The sequence below is a fragment of the Micromys minutus genome (genome assembly GCF_963924665.1).
Source record: "Micromys minutus genome assembly, chromosome: 8".
Classification (NCBI taxonomy): Eukaryota; Metazoa; Chordata; class Mammalia; order Rodentia; family Muridae; genus Micromys; species Micromys minutus.
In genome coordinates this window covers 18,406,109-18,413,259 of record NC_137977.1, presented here as the reverse complement: position 1 = coordinate 18,413,259, position 7,151 = coordinate 18,406,109, and positions in this window count along the sequence as shown.

The window sequence follows — 7,151 nt, the reverse complement described above, 5'->3', positions numbered from 1 at the left end:
TTGCTGTTCAAGGCAAGAACTGAGAATATTGCCGGCCAAAGATGCCCACAAGTGCCCCACTTCAGGAAATATCCTTTAAGGATGTATAGCCCACTAACTCATTACAAGAATGAACACAGGACAGAGGACATGAAAGTAAAAGGAAAAGATAACACCCAACTACTGTCAAGGAGTTTAAGGTAATCGCAGGAACTAAACTAAACTGATTAGAAATAGCTGGTGAAACACCAAGTCATAGATATTAAGGGTTGTGGAGAAAAACATAGTTGTCAGAACTGAGTCTTCACCCTAGCAGGCCACAGGTCATGTCACCTCAGGCAAGGCATGGAGCATTTTCACACATATTCTTATACAATGGCAACAGTTGCATTTAAGATTTAAAATCAATATGTGCTTGTTAAGTAGGAATGACAAACCATTTCTTCTTTCCCTGTGGAGATAGTCATAATTAACACACAAAATGGTTGACTTAGCAGAGTCTTGAGTTACAGATACTTGAGAAAGATTTGAAGATACCTTATTAAGAAGCTCAGGGTGGCTAAGATTTATACAGAGCCATTCCTCTAGGTCTCAGGAAGAGAGTGACTTGAGCTATTATTCCCCAGTGATTCACAGAAAGTCTGTGGGTACTTCCACACTGCTCTGTCAGCTAAGTTATCAGACAATTTAGGTCCTGATATTTGTATTTACCTGCTTCCAAATTACAGTCATCCCTTAATAAAACAGACCTATTCTGCAATCCCATTATTTAAAATGCCACCAAAATGTCATTACTAATCTTCCTAGCTTTGAATCTAAGGAATAGAAAACCAACAACAACAAAACAAAAGACAAAACAAGGAAGAAGAAATCATCTGTCTAAAGTCAGGAAAGAACATTGGAGGACTTTGGGTGTAGGGTACTTTGTATGAGATCATCCCATAGGACTATTCTGAGCCAACTAGTCCCCCAAACAGTATCAAAATAGGGGAGGAGAAGAAGAAAGTAATTGACCGGTGGAATTTAGGATAGCTTGACTGTATTTATTTCTCTAACTTTTTTTGAATAATATTTAGTTTAGAAAATTACTTGCATCTGGTAGCCTGCTTTTAATCCCCTGATGAAAGTTTCTTCTGGTTTAAGAAAGAAAGTATGGATGCACAATATAAATATTGAGACCACATGCTGTCCCCTGCTGTCACCTAGGAGTTAATTTGTTCACAGCTCACCTCTTTGCAGCATCTGATTGTCTCAATTATCAGCTCCCTGATCAGAGATGTTCTTCATTAACTTTTGTCTGAAGTAACTTGCTAGGAAGCCCCTCCCTCCCATCAATCATGATGAGTTAGCTCTCTTTTCAAAGACATTCCTGCAGTGTGAACTCATTCAAGTGTCAAAGCAGGCTTTTAATTGCAAAGTTAATTTTCATTCTGGAAATTGACTGGAAACATCCAGGCATTAAATTTGATTCCCCTGTGCTACAAAATGTAAAAGTCGATAATGTTCTATAAATTATAGAGAAACACCTACATGATAAATAAGATACAATACATTAGAGTACTGTCTAGTCAGTCAGAGCAGATTCTAGAAAGAAATGAAAGTACATGTCAGACCATCACACAATCCCTTAAGGATCCTTAAGTGGGTGGAATAAGTTCTAGAACTATCTCTGTTCCCTGGCATGGGAAAGAAAATCACATGGATTTCTACTGGGTTGAAAGAGTACAACAGACAAACTACGTAGTATAGAGAAAGGAAAGGCCATGTCAGGGACCATGTCCACAGTATAAATAATCCCAGAAAGTTTTTATTTTGTGCAGAAAAAAAAATAGCAAGATGCAGAAGACTTAAACCACCTTTCCTAGAAAAGGAGGGTGTGCAGAGTAACATGGGTCTAGGGAAATAACTGGAGAGCAGAAGAAAGACAGACAGATAGAGGATATAAGGTAAAAGATAGATAGATAGATAGATGATAGATGATAGATAGATAGATATATAGATAGATAGATAGATAGATAGATAGATAGATAGATAGATAGATAGATAGACAGATAGACAGACAGACAGGTAGACAGATAGCTTAGTAGACAGACAAATATGTTTTTTCAGAGAAACAAACCCCTCATTTAGAGACAGAAGACTCTACCAACTCCATTTCATCCTACTATTGTGCAGTCTACTTTCATAACATGACCCTTGACCCAGGCCTACCATAATAGGAAGATGAATGTATGCCCTACAATACCCCATAGAAAATGTGATCTTGAAGCGTACTCTGATAATACAACACTTCATCCTTCCACACAAGGCATTTATTACACCAGAAGGCAACTTAGCACAACTCATAGAATTAAAATCTGTGTAGATAAAAGTCAGGAAATATAAACTATGTATTGCTGAGGCTATAAACCAAGGAGGAATTATTAGGGGAAATAAATGATACCAAACATCCTACAATGAATGATGGATTTCTAAACATATCAGTTCTGAGGGACAGATGAGAAAGAAGCCTGGGATTTAGGGGAACAATCAGGAAAATAAATGACTGGGTTGAGTAGTTCACAGAGATGATATATACCCAGGATGTATGGAAGAGTACTTCCAGGTCAGGCATAGTTATCTTACCATTTATATAAGACAACAAGAAATGGGTGTGATCCAAGAAGGAAACAAACAGATGCTCAGACACACAAACATTACTTTAAAGAACAAACAGATTGAAGAATAGACCTTAACCCACATGTAAGAAGAAACTATATTACATAAACCATTACGTTGGCTAATAGTAAATATCACTAGGCTCCATATAGATTTTTAGGCCAGAAACTTGATGTTGCAATTGATGTTAGCACACATGGGATAAGCATCATACAACCACTGCTTCTGAAGACAGACCAGGTGTGAGTTTCTAGTTCTTTAACTGAGAAAAATGACTGGTAAATCATGCAATCTCAATTTAATGATGGCACTTAAGTGTTCCGATCACTCCAAACTTTAAAAAAAAAAAAAAAAAAAAAAGAAAGAAAGAAAAAGAAAAAGAAAAAATGCTCACTCAATAGTTTCAAAGGGAACTTAATGGGAAAGTGTTAGCCCTCAGTGTGTACATATGCCAAAAACAAGGTACATGGTACTGGACAGTAATTTGTTCAGGATCATATAACTAGGTCAGAGAATTAGAAATGAATTCTTTGTCCTATAAAGATAAGTATTTCTCATGAGGTGTGGGCTGTCTTCCAGGTGAGTATCTTGAGACTGAAAGACCCTAGGGGCTTTCGCCAGCCTTATACTTACTGCCTCAGGTCAAGGCTAGGCCAAGTTCCATTCTCCACCCATACTTCTCAGGAGTAGCAGGAACATTCTTTAAAAACCACAGAATGTTTTGACTGATAGTCACCTGACCCTCTGGTCCCAGATAGAGTTTGAATACCTGTCACATGCTTGCTAGCTAATAGATTCAAAGGCCAATACGCTTAGCCAGTGAACTTAAATTTTTAACCTTGCTAATGTAACCTGTAACCCTAAAAAGTATAAAAACTGTGTGTAACAGCCTTTTGGGGTTGCCTCTCCTCTGGTTGTAGACCACCCCAGTGTACTGGACTAATAAACCTTTTGCTTTTGCATCGATCCCCAATCTCTTGTCTCATTCATGAGAACCTCAAATAGATAAGATTATATTTGGGTCTTAAAACACAAAGCAGAGTAAAACAGAATGTCCAAGAAATGCTCAAAAATAATCAAGAAGCCTAGACTCTGCGCATTACTAGAACTGTGATTGCATAAAACTAACAAAGTTTTAAAAACATGCAGATGAGATACAGTTTTATTTTTTTCATCCATAGTAGATAGGTCAGTTATGGGTGCAAATAAGCTATTTTTTGTTTTTCCAGAATAGGAAGTTTCCTGTTCCCATTCTTTCTTAGAATTCTGAAGGTCTATTTCCCACTTCCCAATTAACTGCTAACCAACATGATTTATTTGCCTATCTTTAGTGACAACTGTCTGGTCTGAGAGTGCTGTGTGTTCCTGGTGCTGGCTGTGTGACTCTGAGCAGATGACAACATTCACTGGCTCTAAATCCTTAGCAAGAAGCATTGGAGAGGTGCTTGGGGTGACCTCATGCATAGTACTTCAATGTCATACAGCATCTGAACAGTAAAGCCATATTTAGCATGTAATATGACAAACCATGTATATATTATGTGAATGTGTGTGTATACATGTGTGCATGTCTATGTGTTTGTGTGAGTTTGTGTACATGTCTGTGGCAGGTTCAGCATGGCCTTGGTAGAAATGGAATGACATGGTTCCCACCCCTAGAACAGGGCCAGCATGTATGGACCTCCATTAATGTTGATAGCTACTATGGGTGGAAGGCTTTTTGTATACTAATGTACATATTTCTACATCCCTCTTACTTGTTAACATTAATGTCTTTGTGATAATCAGAGACCACACAAGTTTAGGAAGTGAAGGTGTGGTTAATGTCTCAACAAAATGGTAAATGTTGGGATGTTCAGGATAGCCCTTAAAGCTGTGGGCAAGAACTCAAAGAACTGGAGCTCAAAAACATAATTTTCCAACTGCAAAGTAAGGATGCAATATGAATTATATTAGGGGCTTCACAAATCTAATGACACAAAATAAGCTGTGTTGTGAACCAACTTGTCAGGAAAATGCTACAAGAGAAGATAAAGAAATTTAAGGAGTGGTGATTGCAGGAGATCCCACCCAGCTTAACTTTTTGTTCATGCTTACAAGTATAGACATGATTTCTCTGGGACCAGAGCAAGGTTAGGTCCAGGCATGGTAGAGATGGTAATTTCAGGTTGATGTCTCACCTAACTAATTTGTTGTCTGTGCTTAACAGAGGCAGGCAGATCTCTGAATTCTTTTGCAATGTAAAAAAAAGAAAGAAAGAAAGGAAGGAAGGAAGGAAGGAAGGAAGGAAGGAAGGAAGGAAGGAAGAAAGAAGGAAAGAAAGAAAGAAAGAAAGAAAGAAAGAAAGAAAGAAAGAAAGAAAGAAAGAAAGAAAGAAAGAAAAGGTGCTGCTGGAGGGGAGGAGGGAGCAAGGAGTAAGATGGAAAGTAAATAAGTAAAGAAAATTAAATTAATTTCATTAAGAAATTGTGCTTGCTGTCTTCTAAGAATCAAAGGGCTGGGTCACAGGATGTGATTCATAGGATAATCAAAAGGAAGCCTGGAGTAAATGACTGAATTAACATGCAAAATAAAAGATTGGGCTTATGATCTACAAGATATGAGCTCTCCAAACCCCTGCTAGTCCACATTTTTAAGGTTCACATAAAACTGTTTGCCTAGCTCAAGCATTCTTTTGCCCCTACTACCAATTCTTGGTGTTAATGATGTGAAATCTTGAAAGGAACATCAAGTAAGAGAAAAAGACCTGTTTGGAAGTACATAAGACTTGAGCTTTCCCCTGCTGGGCTCCTAAAGAGGATCACTGAGCTTTAGGCTCTAAATGAAATGTTGATACTATAAGTAAAATGTATTTATGCCTTCTTTTCATAAAATTAATTTTTTATAGAACTAATTTTTGTAAACTAAAATATATTAATTTAAAATTAACTTATTTATAAAATTAATTTGACAATTGTTAGTCTTACTCATCCTCATAAGTTTCTTCATCTCCTTTCCATTCTGACTTAAAAAAAAAAGAAACAACTCTCTTCTCACCAAGTTCCTATGCCACTTTTAGATCTTTTGTTTCTGTTCTGCTTTGTGATGTACTGAGTTTTAATCAGAGCTTCTAAGCCAGCTATTTTAATTCATTCTTTCCTTCCTTTCTTTCTCCCTCCCTCCCTTTTTTCCTTCCATCCTTCTTCCCTCCTTCCATTCCTCCTTACCTCCTTTGTTCCTTCTTCCTCTCTCCTTCTTTCTCTCTTCCCTCTTCCTCTCTTCCTTTCTTTCTCACTTCCTCCACTTTTTCCTTTCAGCACATTTCCTTGTAGCACATTGCTCTACATCCATTCCTCAGTTTCTTTCTTAGTATAGAGTCAGAGGAACAACGATGTGGCTCTTATTATCACTTAATCATGAAGACTGACAGGAGTTCTTCTGGGTATCAAAGTCCAGGTCCCTTTGTCTATTCCAGTTTTAGTCTAGACCTCACACTATTATCCTGCATGCTGTATGACACCCTCCCTCTCCAGGTAAAACATGATTTTGTTTGAATAATGTTCATACTTTGTGTTGACTGTAGCTGATTATTTTGTTAGGCAAGCTGAGCTTAAACATGGGGGATACGCTTCTGTTGTGTCATGTTTACAGATTCCATCTGAGCAAAGCTGACATTTATAAAGTTTTGAGAAAAAAAAACTTGCTAACTCTTTCTTTCTAAGAAACCAATTATGATAAAGAATAAATGTTCCTGTTATAAACAGTTCACACTTCAGGTACACATAAATTTCTTTCTTCCCTTATAAATGGGTATAAACAAGGCATGTGTTTCTCTAAACAATTCCCATATGTGGTGATGGTTTGGAGGGAAACTGTGAATTGAGAAATCACAGAGAGTTTTAAGAGAATTTTTTGTCTCTTCCTGTTTCTCTATTTAAACAGTGTACTTATAGAGCTCTGTAAGCAAAAAAGATAAAGCCATGGGCAGAGCTGTCTGCATTTTTAGTAGAAGAGTTTCATATATGTTGATTTGAGAAAAAAAAACAAAATACAATCAATTCGTTTGTAATGTTAATAATTGGTAACTAATTTCTTCCCCATTGTGATATCAACACCTGTTCCAATGTTGACAAGAATTGGATAAAAGTTCTCAATAAATCTCAACCTGGGTGAACCTGGAATCTTCAGAGGGGTACATTGGCAGCAACTTTCTTTGAACCCTGGGTGGGACAACTGTACTATGCAAATTTAGACTTTACAACAGATGGAGTACAAGACCTACTCTTGAAGTTGGACAGCAGGTGTTAGCGAAGCCTTACTAATGAGTATATGGTTTCCCTGAAGGTCTCTTCACCAAATTAACCTTTACCTCACTTGCTGTAAAGGGAGAAGACTGCACTATATTATTTTAAGGAGTCATTTGAATGTTGAGATATATGATCTCTTGTGCTAAATCACTTTTTAAAAAGTATTCTGTTGGTTATCAGTGTAAAATGTATAAAACTGAAATAAACACAAATATTCCCCTTTTTTCT